The sequence below is a fragment of the Euleptes europaea genome, chromosome 2 (assembly GCF_029931775.1).
Source record: "Euleptes europaea isolate rEulEur1 chromosome 2, rEulEur1.hap1, whole genome shotgun sequence".
NCBI classification, from domain to species: Eukaryota; Metazoa; Chordata; class Lepidosauria; order Squamata; family Sphaerodactylidae; genus Euleptes; species Euleptes europaea.
The window spans coordinates 30177629-30192654 of NC_079313.1; positions in this window are offsets into that span (position 1 = coordinate 30177629).

A 15026-nucleotide genomic window follows, 5' to 3' on the forward strand; every position below is an offset into this window, starting at 1 on the left:
AAAATACATACATGGGATTAAATCAAAATTTATCCTTTAAGTTGATCCATCAGAAAATAATTTTCACAATAAGTTCTCCGCGCCTCCTTACCCCCCTCCTTACCTCCTTATTATAGATTATCACTAGGTGTTTATATAATAATAATAATAATAATAATAATAATAATAATAATAATGATAATGATAATGATAATAATAATAAATGACCCAACATTTTTTTCTATTCATTAAAAGAAGTATATAATTTCCAACAAGATTCGCCCATTCTTTATTTTAAGCATTAATATTCTAATAAATCAATATCAATTATGATTCTCTTTCCATTTAAACCAGTCCCTGTAACCCATTCCCTTTAACCATGTCACCAAGAAAGACCCCTCTTTTATATTAGTCTCTTCTCTCGGAATTTCCAGCGTTTCCTTCTTGCCTCCAATAGCAAAAGGCATCGAAAATCATCCTTGGAGGTCATTATTGAAGTCTCTTCTGCATACTGATGGTCTTCATAGTAAATCCAGGTCGTAGTCTGTTCCATCCCACATTCAAATAAAATAGTCTTGTCAGTTCCAATTGTCTTGCTCATTAGGTACTCCAAGCGTATATTAAAGATTTCCTCAGGCAGGTTATAGAGACACAAATCCAAGTCCTTCACTGTCAAATCCATTGTTGGAAGCAGGATTATCACACCTTGCTTATTGAAATTTCCCATTTCATCTGAGTATTTCCTCTGTATTTCTTCTTTCTTGTCATCAAGTGGCAATTCTATAGAACCGTTAAGGTCTTCCTCATTTATTTTTTGGGTAGGTGACTGGATATCAACATTCACTGTAAAAGCCATCCATTCTATCTGCTTTGCCAGCTGCTCCTGTTTTTTTAACATTTGTTCATACCATCTGGCAGAGGCCTCGTACTGCTGGGCAAACAGATCTTGGATTTTTTTTCATTTTCTCCAGGGTATGGGTAGACTAATAACTTTTATCAAGCACAATCACTGTAAACAGGAAGTCAGCCAGATATGATACAGCTACGGACCTTCCGTCTTCCCCTTTATCGTAGTTTTAGCATAAGCCTTTTATTTGATGCATTGGGGGAGTTTCTGGTCATGCGTAGTTCTCTACTTCCCTTCTGCAGAGTCGACAGGCATTTCAATTTTGAGTACGTGGCAGGCTGATCTTCCTAACCCGGAAAGGTATTGTGATCAAGGGAGGGGAGAGTTTTAGTGCTCCCTTTCCCTCAAACGTCACAGAGTCTAATTGGTATTTGTCATGTCCATCAAAAAGTCAATTGTTTAGTCTACCCAAATTTATAACTTCTTTACTGCTTTATCCAATGTCTTATCTCAGCCAGTCAGTTTTTGATGGGGGAGGGGTAGAGTGCGAAGTTCCCAATTATTTCTAACAGCCAGGCTGCTCTTCTGTTCCCAGTAAAAGCGAAAGTATTCTTGTTACTCACATAGACTTCAGATAGTGAGGTATTTGTTCATTAATTAGTTGATAAGTTGGTAATAGGTGGTGGAGATCCTGGCCAGATGCCAAAGAAAACGCTCACGGTGATGTTCTCCTCTCAGTGCCAAGCAGGACAGTCTCCGCACCTCCGGGGGACTTAAAAAACCTCCCTCGGAGAGTATGGGCATCAAACTGCTATCTTCAGGCTGCAGAGGAATTCCTGTATCCCAATCCACTAATTAGGACTGGGTTGGAGTGAAATAAATAACTCCAATTAGAGCGTATCTTGGATTCTCTTGAGAGCTTTCTCAAGAGACAAGCGCCGGGATCAGCTCAGCCACCGGAAGTCTCAGCGCAGAGGGGTTTAAAGACCCCCCCGCCCCTCTTCCCGGGACTCCCGGGAAGAGGGGCAGTGGGTTGGCAAGCCCCTCTGCGCTGTCTGCGCAGGCAGGGCAGAGGGGTTTACTCAGAGCAGAGGGGTTTACCTGAAGGTGCGCGGGGGGGGGGGACAGATCTGGAAGGCGCAGATCTGTTTAAAGGGCCCGAATTCACCGAATTTATTCAGGAACACCCCGAACTCGCCGAATTCGGCTCCCCGTTTCCCCCCCTTTTTTGAGTTCGGTTCAATCCGAACCAAAAAACTGCCAAATCGGGGGAAATTCGGCTGTTTTTCGGTTTGGGCTGAACTGAATCGACAGCCCTAGTGACACCAAAGGAGTAAAACCTTCCTCCTCCAGCATAGGAGAAGTGCGAGATCACAAGCTCTACGGAGATCCATGCCAGCTAGGGTTGCCAACCTCCAGGTAATAGCAACTGACCTCCAGCCATTAGAAATCAGTTCACCTGGAGAAAATGGCCACTTTGGCAATTGGACTCTATGGCATTAAAGTCCCTCCCCTCCCCAAACTCCGCTCTCCTCAGGCTCCACCCTAAAAACCTCCTGCTGATAGTGAAGGGGGACCTGGCAACCCTAATGCCAGCTGACAGTGATGAGGATGAGCTTAGCAAGGACTGCTGAGTCAGAGGAAACCAAGAAGTCTAGCTAGTTAAATGCTTACTTGTATGTGTGTTTGTAAAGTGCCGTCAAGTCGCAGCTGACTTATGGCGACCCCTTTTGGGGTTTTCATGGCAACCCTGGTATTCCGGTATTCCTTGGTGGTCTCCCATCCAAATACTAACCAGGGCTGACCCTGCTTAGCTTCTGAGATCTGACGAGATCAGGCTAGCCTGGAGCATCCAGGTCAGGGCAAATGCTTACTTATAGATGATGCATAATAAAAGCTGGCTCTTAAGGCTTAAGGTCTAAGCAGCAAAGCATGGTTCAGAGTGACAGCGTGGCAGGCTACAATGGAAGCTGAAAAAGGAATGACTTAATTTTTAATTACTGAAACTTTTGGAAAGCAGGCCTGGAACAGGTGCACCTTAGCTCCCAATCATGATGGTTCCCAGGAAGAACTTTCTAGGTGCTTTAGACTGGTCTGGACTGGAATAAAGCTCCCAGGAGAAATAAGTGATTTCACCCCTTCCATCTAATCACCCGGATGTTTCTGATGGTCCAATTAAAGATGGTGTGAGAGAGACCATTGAGAACTCAGCACCTGGTGTTATTGAGAGAAAGCTAGGCCTGTGGGTGGAAAATTACAAGCTGCTTTGCCTGAGGAACAAAATGCATGGCACAGAGGTAGCAAGAATGATAAGATGGTTCCCTGTCTTGACACATGTGACTACTTCTAAATATCTGTTTGGATACTCTTACAAGAAATAACACAGATGCAAATAACCAAACACCAAATGCTTATGAGATCATCTGAGATATCAAGAGAGACGACCAATTACAACTCTTAGAAAGCTGTTACTCAGGCCTTTTTTCCTGTAACTATTCCAACTAACTATCTAAGACAAAGGATGGCCTAAACAGCAGGTGGATAATCTCTTATTCAACTTGCAAACTCCACTAGAAAGAATTAAATCTTTGCTGCCGGGACAATCTGATTGATGAAAGGGGCAAATGATTTTGGTGGTAAAATTCTGGGTAGAAAAGAGAAATGCAAAGCACAGAGAAAATAAATTAGTCAAGGTAGGAGGTGAAGACCAGAGACTGAACCAGAGTTTTAGCTGACAGGATATTAGGGAAGGATTAGCAGCATTGTACAGGTTGAAATGACATGACTTAGAGCCGGATTGGATATAGGAAGCAAAGGAGGAGGAGGAATTGAATGTAAATCCAATGCTTACTGTCTGGTTGATGGGAAAGAGTAATATGGAGAGTAATCAAGAAGAGGATGGGATGGGAGGACCGACAAGAGAGTTAGTCTTGGGTATATTGATTTTAGGTATGTCCTTGTGTATCATTCTTCTCTGAGTGGATCCTTGATGGTTTCATTAATGTATTTGAAATTTCTTCTGAAAAGAGAGAGAGAGAGAGAGAAAGAGACAGAGAGACCGAGAGAGAGACTGAGAGACCTCAGCCATAAAAAAGGACAGCTTTCCAGGCTGAAATTTAGGCAAAGAACCAGAGCTGAAATTTAGGGGAAGACTTAAACAAAAAATTCTTCATTTCCCCAGGGCTGAGTATTTTCATTTGCTGATTGGGAAAACAAAAGAACCTCTATTAATAACTTGTGCTGCTGTTTGTGAAGAATATGCAAAACAAAGACTGGCTCAAAAGCATGCAAAATGTAGTTCACAATTTTTTCCCTTATCCAGAAATTATTCATTGGCAAAGAAGCTCTGAGTAGTCATAATGCAAAAGCTTCCTTATTCATATTACTGGAAGGATCCGAACCATGCATACAAAGGCATTGAAAGGACCAGTGTTGTGGTTTCCAATACATTTATGGTTAAAAGTATAGATATTGACAAACTGCAGCATGGATCTAAAACTCTAAGCAATGATTTTAGGCTTCAAATTTGAACCTGCATGGGGAAATTATTTGTTTGAGAGTTGTTTGTCTGGAAAGATGTTTGGAAGGCATTTGGAAAACCACAGAGCAAGGTCACCTACAGTGTTCCCAGACCTTGGATAATCATTTGAAGTCTGAGAATATACCCCAAACAAGGTTGTAGAGAAAAACACAGATGCAGAGGAAAACACATTTTTGTGGTTTCTCTTGCTTTTAAGTCTAATATGATAATGACTTGTTTTGTCTTAGTGGTTAATAAGCCTTGAAGATGAAAGTGTGAACACTGGGAATTTATTTTGGGAAAGTATGCTGTATCTATGCTTGGGTGTTATTTTCTATGTCATCTGTTTGCCTGACATGAGATCAAAGTTAGGGAAAGATGTTTGTTAAAGGGATATTTTGACTTTTAATGTCTTTTTCAGCCCATTCCTGAGGCTGCAGGCAGGCTGCGGCGGTGGGGCGAGGCACAGCAATGGCGCAGCTGGGAAGCCTCCTAAGGGGCTTTGCGGCGATGCGTGCTGCAAAGAAAAAGGAAAAAAAATTAAAGAAGCAAGAAGCCAAGGAGCGGAGCGGTGGCGCAGGACTGCCGCGGCACAGCCTGAGCCCAGCCAGGGCCAGCAGAGTCAGCAGGACAACTTCCGGGGGACGGCCTTTGGTGGGGGGAGGCAGGGCACGGAATGGGGATGGGAGAGGCAGGCCATGAAAAAAGAGCCCCCCCTCAGGGAGAGGAATGCCAGGGGAAGGGGGCCCGCGAGGGAGACAGGGAGAGCAGGGCGGGAGCAGGAGGATGGGGATCTCCCAGAGGAGCCGGGTGAATGGCTAGAACACACATCAGCTGACTCAGATACTATTGGTGAGTAGTCGCCTGCACCACCTTTGTGGGTCCCCACAACCCTCCAAGTTGCACCCAAGCACCGCTCTTTCCCTTGACAAAAGCTCCACAGTGGGTGGGGGGATGTGAGCAAAACTCCCCCCTGACCAAAAGAGGGGCTGGAAGGCAACTCTCGGCCGCGAGATCCAGGGGACCAGCCCCACCCACAGCAGCAGGAGGACAGGGGCCGGGGTGGCCAGCAGAAATGGGCCCACCCTTTCCCGATCGGTGGCTGTGTGCTCTGCCTTTGCACCATAGAAAAGGTTGTCCCCCTGAAGAGAAGGGGAGGGGAAAGGGGAGTGGGGGAAAAACACGGCTATTGGCTGTCCTACGGGGCTAACCGCAAGAGAGGACGAAACTCTGCTTGACTAGCTGAATCCTTCCAGCCACCGGGGTGAGTCATGGGAAAGGCTCATCTTCACATATGGCCGTTCCTGTGGCCATGAAGGTCCCAGCAGAGAATGCGTGGGACAACCTGGCTCGGAAGGCAGCCAGATCACATGAGGCTGGGATAAGCAGCAGTGGAGGCACCTGTGTGGGAACGGCACACCATGTCATGGTGGATTGAGTCCCGGGGTACTTAGGGTCCTCTGTACAGGGGGGCAGTGAGGGGCCATCTCAGCGTTGCCGTCAGAAGCACCGGGAGGGCACGGCTGGGCGGGAGGCAGCAGCAAAGGCTGGCGGAGGTGACATGCAAATTAATGCGAGGGTCTATGGAAGATGCCAGTGCAGCGAAGCCGACCCATGCCATCTCGACCTCCCTTCTGGCACAGTGGCCACCATGGGAACTGGCCAGCTGCTGAATCTTAGCTGCACAACAGGTAACTCGCACGGGAGGGCCACCGAACATAGGGCCTGGTGTGTACTTGGCATGCACTGGATGCGTGGGTGGGCATGTAGGGCCTGCCGGAGGCCGCTATCATTGGGCATGCAAATGAGGCGGCTGCAAAGGCTCATGGCAGCTGCAATATCTCAGCAGTAGCAACCCACACCGTCGAGGCTCATTGCAGTGCTGATGCCCCCCCCCCTTATCCCAATGCTTCTCTCTGATTTTGAGAGATGGTCACGGTGCAGGAAAATGAAGCCATTACTCGGGGTGACCTTCTTTTTGAAGCAGGTTTTCATGGGGTGGGGGGTCGTGTTAGCAGAGCCAGCCGAAGTCTCAACCACGGGGGTTGTTCTGAAAAAGCTTGCTCATCCGTGCGGGTGAGGAAGTCTCCTTTGGAAGCCTGGTGGTGTGAGCAGCTATCGAAGGTGGTTCTTTTTAGTTGGAGGGTGTATCCCTCCAGACGGGACTGGATGAACCCCGTCTTTTAAATAACCCTTGTGCTTGATGCCTGGCAAACCACCTCTGTTAGTCTCTTGCTTTGAAAACCCCATAAGGGGTCGCCATAAGTCGGCTGCGACTTGACAGCACTTTACACACACACACATGCTTGATGCAGAATTGCAGTTCAACCTGATGAATGATTGTCAGACCAAGTTGGCTCCGATTACACGACCCCTATGTATCAAGGAGCTTCTAAGGGATAAAGGAAAGGAAGTGAGGCAAAGTGTAAGTTCTGTTTACAAGATTTGATCTATGATGTTTATAAGATTTGATCTATGATGGCCCATTCACACATGCAGTCATCAACTGTTCTGCATGTGAGCGTGTGTCAATCAGCCAAGCATAATGTTCCTTGCATCAGGTTTTGGCCAATAAACCATACAACTGTTGCTATTCCATGCCTCCCTGGTGTTGCTAAAGGGCATATAAAATCCATTAAATATTAACTATTATCCCCCACTACTTAGTGACATAGAATACTTTTTTTTTTTTAGAAAGCATAAGGTTACTAAAAACATTTGCCCAAAGCTATTAGGCTATTTCTAACTTGTTAATCATAAGCAAATAGCAATATGCTCCATACTTTAGATTTATTTAACATTTCTCTTCCTTAAATTATTTTTATAGAGAGCAGGAGGAAAAGTAATTATTCTAATTAGTAAAAAAAGAGTCCAGCGATGGCTGAGTTCATCCTCCAACAAATCAATATTTAATTAACAATGTGTCAAAATTGAAGCACTTGTCATTATCACTTTCTGGGTAGATAGGTGGGTGGGACAGCAAGAGCATTTCTCATCACTTGTAGAAGTACTAAGTTATAGCAAATCTAACCAAAATTAAACCTCACTGGCTTTAGAATCTGCCATTCCGTATCAGCTGAAAGGAAGGGGCTGCTACTACCCAGAAACTCTTGATCCTACTACTGGTGATTGAGCCCAGAGTGTCCTTCTCCTTTCTGCACAACCATTTGACTGTTGACCATTGCAGCAGAATTCTTCTAGGGATGGAAGAGGAAGCAAACCCTCTAAAGTGCTTTAAATCGTTGCCAACATTTGCATTGTGCAGGTATCTCTGGGACATAACCCTATCCCCCTAACACACACACACACACACACCCCTGATGCTTTACCTCTGCTGCCCCATCCCCCAGCATTTTGCCTTCTAGTCAGAGATCCAGCTGCATGTTTCTCACATTGCAGCGTAAGACCCCTATGAGGGAGAGAAGGTGCAAAGGGAAAAGCACAGGGATTGAGAAAGATCTGGTCCATCCTATGGTACAGTTGGAAGACACAGGATACAGCAAACTTGTTGATGTTAAGACGATATGGGCCTGGTCAGTGCCCTATAAAGAAGCAGCCAGATAATCTGTTATTGAAGCAGCCTGACTATGGCACATTCCATTCAGCAGTGTCTGAGGACCAAGGTGTCAAAGAAATATATTGAGGCAAAGTTGAAGCACAGTCAGCATGCATTGCCTTCTGTCTTGCAGAATGAGCTCATGCCGTTCCATTGGAGGCATGTGTGAGACGCAAGAACCCTCAGTATGTGCTCTTGAGGTCAATTATGGGAAAAGGTAGGATAAAAATGCAATAAAATAATACCTCTTCTTGTTTATTCAATGTATTTTTATTCCAATTTCCTCCCAGGAGCTTCAGGCAGCAGATATGGTTCTTCATTTCATCCTCGATGGAAGATTTAGCAAAATCCCCCAATCAGACAGACTTTGTCCCTGTGGCTGTAATTGTGTTGAAAGAGTTGTCCATGTTTTATTTTATTGTAGTTTCTATTCAGAAATTCATAATGAACTACTAAGCCCTTTGCAGACAAGCAGACTGAATGCTTTCAGTTCCTGTAATGCTTCCTTTCTATTGAACAATTGTTCACCCTATGTTCTGGAGAAGGTAGCACAATTTTTAAAGATTGCTATTAAATCTGCCGCAAATCAGTTAAATAGATGGATGTATTAACTCACAACACTATCTTATGCAAGTGTCTTGGAACCATTTTGTAAAGTTATATCTCAAATATTTATATTTTTAGATGCTACTGTATGTAGCATGTATGTAGCATATTTTTACATGCTACTGTATGTACTCTGGACAGGAGGCCACAGTTAGAACAGAATATGGAGAAATGGAATGGTTTCCAATTGGCAAAGGTGTCAGACAAGGATGTATTTTATCTCCCTATCTCTTCAATCTATATGCAGAACATATAATTAGGAAAGATGGATTAGATTTAGATGAAGGTGGAGTGAAAATTGGAGGGAGGAACATTAATAATTTGAGATATGCTGATGACACTTCATTATTGGCAGAAAATAGTGAAGATTTGAAATGACTACTGCTGAAAGTTAAAAGAGAAAGTGCCAAAGCAGGACTACAGCTGAACATCAAGAAAACAAAAGTAATGACCACAGGAGAATTACACAACTTTAAGGCTGACAATGAGGAAATTGAAATTGTTCAAGACTCTCTATTCCTTGGCTCCACCATCAACCAAAAGGGAGACTGCAGCCAAGAAATCAGAAGGAGATTGAGACTGGGAAGGGCAGCCATGAAGGAGCTAGAAAAGATTTTGAAGTGTAAGGATGTGTCACTGGCCACCAAGACTAGATTAATTCATGCCATCGTATTCCCTATTACTATGTATGGGTGTGAAAGCTGGACAGTGAAGAAAGCTGATAGGAAGAAAATAGATTCCTTTGAAATGTGGTGTTGGAGGAGAGTGTTACGGATTCTGTGGACTGCCAAAAAAACAAATCAGTGGGTTATAGATCAAATCAAGCCTGAACTGACCCTAGAAGCTAAAATGACTAAACTGAGGCTATCGTATTTTGGTCACGTCATGAGACGACAAAAGTTACTGGAAAAGACAGTCATGCTAGGAAAAGTTGAGGGCAGCAGGAAAATAGGAAGACCCACAAGAGATGGAGTGACTCAATAAAGGAAGCCACAGCCTTCAATTTGCAAGATCTGAGCAAGGCTGTCAAAGATAGGACATTTTGGAGGACTTTAATTCATAGGGTCACCATGAGTCGGAAGCGACTTGACGGCACTTAACACACACACACATTGTATGTATAGTGCTTTTATGCCAGTAAAGGACAATATGTATGTACATTTCATCCTCACAACAGCCCAGGGAAGTAGATTAGTCTGACAGAGTATGATGGGCCAAAAATCACCCAATGAGCTTTGGCATGGCAGAGTAGTCATTTGAACCTGGATGTTCATAATCCAGCACTCAAACCACTGCACCAGAAAAGTTGGCCATGACTTCTCAGTTGGGTTGCCAATTTCCAGGTGGGGCCTGGATATCTCCTGGAATTACAACTGATCTCCAAACTACAGAGATCAGTTCCATTGGAGAAAATGGCTGCTTTGGATGGTGGCCTGTATGGCATTATATCACACAGAGGTCTCTCCCCTCCCCAAAATCTGTTTTTCCCAGGCTGCACCTCCAGGAATTTCCCAACCCAGAGTTGTCAACCCTCTGGTCATGGTGTAGTGGTTAAGAGTGGTGGTTTGGAGTGGTAGACTCTAATCTAGAGAATCGGGTTTGATTCCCCACTCCTCCATATGACTATGAGTGGCAGACACTAATCTGGTGAACTGGGTTGGTTTCCGCATTCCTACACACGAAGCCAGCTGGGTGACCTTGGGCTAGTCACAGCTCTCTTAGAGCTCTCTCAGTCCCATCTACCTCACAGGGTGTCTGTTGTGGGGAGGGGAAGGGAAGGTGATTGTGAGCCGGTTTGGTTCTTCCTCAAGTGGTAGAGAAAGTCAGCATATTAAAAACTAACTCTTCTTCTCAGCAACCCTTCACCCCAACACTGGGCAGCTGTTTGCCAGGGAGACTAGAGTTTCCCCCCAAACACATGCTGTAGTTATAACCTAGGTGTTCCAAGGTAACAATGATCACTTGTGATCTGAAACACTGGAGGAAGGGGTGATGAATACACTTTCCCTTCTTAAGTGGTACCTGTAGGATATGTACATCAAGAATACAAAAGATGTTTTTCTTTGAATAAGAGTTCATTATACAGTACGCGTCATTTTCAAGAAATGTATCTGTTTGCAGCTTGATATAAGTATGAATGATCTATCAAGATTTGGACTCAATGACTCTTGGGCTATTGTAACCCCCCCCCCCCTTAAAGTCTACTATGGGAACTAGACTTTGTGGGAAATGTATTAGCCTGTAGCGCTATATCAATTTCTTAAAATATAAATTTGAACTTTAAAATTCTGTTCCCTCAAAGATCATTCATTTTATTAAGCGACTATATTTCTTTCCAAATACCTTGGGCAACAGTGTCAAGAGCCTTCTGTATAGATGCCTTTTCTGCAGTAAAAGGGGAAAAATCACAACAGGTTTAATAGATTACCTGGGGAAATTTATTACAGTTGAAGTGTAGAGAATATTTTCTTCACTGCGGCTGGTTTTTATTATGCGACATCCACAACTCTCCAACTTTTGGGTAGTTTTTCTTAAATTGTAGGGAAGTTTCAGGCAGCAAGGAGCTCAGAATGTTGTGAATGTACTAAATTTTAGGTCATTTGTATTGAAAAATACAGTCTATTTTACTGCACTGTTTGGAAATGAACACATGGGTGGAACATCATCTTTCTTTAAAGATCCATCTAGACAGCATGGTATTCACAGCAGCAAATGGTTGAACACATGAAGTTGTCTTGTACTGAGTCAGACCAATTGGTGTACCCTGGGCAGTACTGTCAATTCATGCTGGCAGCGGGTCTCTGAGATCTCTGGTAAAGGTCTTTCACAGCACTATTACCAGATCATTTTAACTGGAGAAGCATGGGCTTGGACTTACCCACGAGCCCCCATTTGCAAGCCTGCATTGGGGAGGGGGCAGAGCCGGTGTGGGGGGCTATAGGAGACCTTTGAGGGCCCGGCAGAGGCCATTCCAGGGCTAAGAAGGCCCTCCTGGGCCAGCCAGCATGCCACGATAAAATGGCGGCTCTCGGGGAGGCAGGAAGCTGAGCCGTGGCATCTTTTCCTTGGCAGGAGTCTTCCCGTGCTGCTGCTTGCTGTCCTGTCTACCAGGTTAGATGGACCAGTCAGGCCCCAGCAAGGCACAAGGCGGGACTTTCAACATATAAACAGGCCTCTCACACCCCTGACTGCATTTGGCTTCACGCTGGAACTCAACCCGGAACTTTCTGCACGCAAGGCAGATGCCCTACCACTGAGTAAGCAACCTCCTGAGAGTAATCAGGGGGCGAGGACTGGTGTACTGGCAGCATCCTGGTGAACTGATGTCACTTATTGTAAAAACCAGAAGAGATATCATGGCATACTCTAGGGTTCACAAAAATGTATGGTAAAACCATACAGCAGGATACCTGGAAACCCTACCACTGAGCCACGGTTCTAATTCTAGTTCACACAGCTCTGTGTCTGCAGCCACTCCCTCACCATGTATAGACTTTAAGAACATAAGAAAGGCCCTGCCGGATCAGACCAAGGTCCATCACGTCCAGCAGTCTGTTCACACAGTGGCCAAACAGGTGCCTCTAGGAAGCCCACAAACAAGACAACTGCAGCAGCACTATCCTGCCTGTGTACCTCAGCACCTAATATATTCAGCATGCTCCTCTGATCCTGGAGAGAATAGGTATGCATCATGACTAGTAACCATTTTTATTAGTAGCCATGAATAGCCCTCTCCTCCATGAACGGGTCCACTCCTCTCGTAAAGCCTTCCAAGTTGGCAGCCATCACCACATCCTGGGGCAGGGAGTTCCACAATTTAACTAGGTGTAACGTGAAGAAATACTTCCTTTTATCTGTTTTGAATCTCTCACCCTCCAGCTTCAGCAGATGACCCCATGTTCTAGTATTATGATAGTGAGAAAAAAGCTTCTCCATGTCCACTCTCTCCATACCATGCATAATTTTATAGACATCTATCATGTCTCCCCTTAACCGTCTTCTTTCCAAGCTAAACAGCCCTAAGTGTTTTATCTGCTCCTCATAGGGCCGTCGCGCTAGTCCCCTGATCATTTTGGTTGCTCTTTTCTGCACCTTGTCAAGCTCTGCAATATCCTTTTTAAGGTGTGGTGACCAGAACTGTACACAGTTTCTATTACAGATGTGTGAACCGCAAAGTAGTGATGTTTGTTAGCATCTTTATCCGGAGCTTAAGAACTTTGCCTGAACTGGATGCTTCTCAGCTCCTATCGGCTTTCCGCCCAGGTTCAATTTAAAAGCAGCTCTGCCACCTTTTGATGTTACATGCCAGCAGCAGTCTGGTTCCATCCTGGTTCAAGTGGAGCCCATCTCTTTCGTATAGGCCCAGCTTGTCCCAAAATGTTGCCCAGTTCCTAACAAATCTAAAGCCTTCCTCCTACACCACCCTCTCATTCACACATTGAGACTTCCCAACTGTGCCTGCCTAGTTAGTCCTGCACTCAGAACAGGTAGCATTTCAGAGAAAGCTACCTTGGAGGTCCTGGCTTTTACCATGCATTCCCGAGGGGAATGCCTGTGCCGGGCTTAGGAGGCAACACAGCGGCGCTGCCTCCTAAGCAGGTTTCGGCCCCACCAAAACCTCCACCCGGCACCAAAAAACTCTGCAACCTGCGTAGGGTTGCACGGGAGATACACCACCTAAAAGGCGTATCTCTACAATAATGAAAGGGGGCGTTCCCAAGCCATCATGGCCAGGCCGGCACCGTGACACCCTGGGAATGCCTCCTGGGATGCCGCCACGTCCTTTGCCAGTGTCCGGATGGCGGCAGAAGGCTCCATGGGCGTCCGGGCCTTCAGTCCACCGTTGGGGCCACAAATGCCGGTGTATGCTGCCCAGACGCCGGTGCTGTGGGCTCTTGCGCCTGTGCAGGCCTTTGCCGGCCCCCAAAGGCCTTTTGTCCTGGCCACCGGTGCGACTCAGGAACGCGCTGTTAGTCTCTTGCCTGGCAACCTAAATTTGGATTCCAAGACCTCTGGACTACACTTCCCCACATCGTTGGTGCCAACGTGCACTGCGGCCACTGGCTCCTCCCCAGCATTATCTACCAGAAGCTCTCCTCGCGGTAGCCAAAGATGATAAATGCAGAGCTAGACTTGCCACAGTACTTCTCTTAATGCCACTCACATGCTTGCTTCATGTGTAAGATGTACTGATGTGTGGAATTAGACGTTTCCAGTGGGGAGAGGAAGATGAAGCACAGGCCTGCTGCCCAGAGCTCTGTGGCTGTCATCATGTCGGAGTCAAATAACAAGGAAATTAGATTTTCAATTTTTGGTTGATTTTTCCATTTGCCTTACTTTTTCTTCATTACTTGCTAATCACCAGCTTGAAATCTTTCCTTGTTCGATATGGAGCAGAGAGCAATTTCTACTCACTTCTGGAGAACACCGAGAGGATATAATTAAATGTCCATAAGTAGAATTACAATACTTCACTCTCCTCTCATTTTCTGATTTTGTCTTCTTGCTATAAATCGGTCTGGGTGCATCTATTTCCAATTTGTACTGTTCCATCAAGATAAAGATCATTGTTTCCTATGGTGCACAATAACATCATATTGGGAGAAAAAAAATCTGCAAAGATCTGTTATGTCTGTTCATAATAAATGTAATCACACACTGGAATACTTCAAAATACATCATTTGGTGTCTTGAAATTATTCTGAATAATTGCAGCATGTAAGACTGACCAGATGAGACACAAGAGGTTCCACATGTCAGCTCTGAAGAGAATTGTTTAAAAAGTGTCGGTGCATGAGACCCTGACTGTGGAATGATAGGGATAAGTGGTAGGGGTTAAACCTTTCTCACCTGCCATTTTCTAACCTGAAATGGTTGTGTGCAGTTGCTATTTGTCCCATGGGGGCAATACGAGCGCTTGGAAAAAATTCATTTAACACAGGAACACCTTTTGGTTGCGCCCAATCCCCGGGTGCAGTCAGCTGACTCCTTGCTGTGAGCTTCCTCGGTGGCTGTCTCCATTTTACGGAACGGCTTCCCGAAAGAGCTGAGGAAGGCCTCCATCTTGATGGGATTCTGAAGGGGCTGAAAAACTGAATTCTTCAAGAAGGCTTTCTGGACTGTTAATGTCAGATAAACCTTTTGGTTTACAGGAGGATTTTTGTTTGTTAAGTTATGGCTCCTTCCTTTATTGGTAATTGAGTGTTCTAGCGTTGTTACCATCTTGCATCCCATTTATTGAGAGAAAGGTGGGTTTAGAAATATTTTAAATAAATAAATACGGTAAGTTTGTTCTGTACACATACAAGCACTGCAGAGCCATTTCAGGTCAGGAAAATGGTGTAGAAGGAAGACTTAACTTCCACTCTGCCATGTCACAATTCCTATCCAAACTGAGTTCCTTCATGTTGGCTGTTTAAAAGAGTTCCATACATGGAATTTCCATTGTGACATCTGTTGTTACCCTAGGGATACCATGGTTGTGTGCATGGCTGTATGAAATCTTGCTAATGTACTCA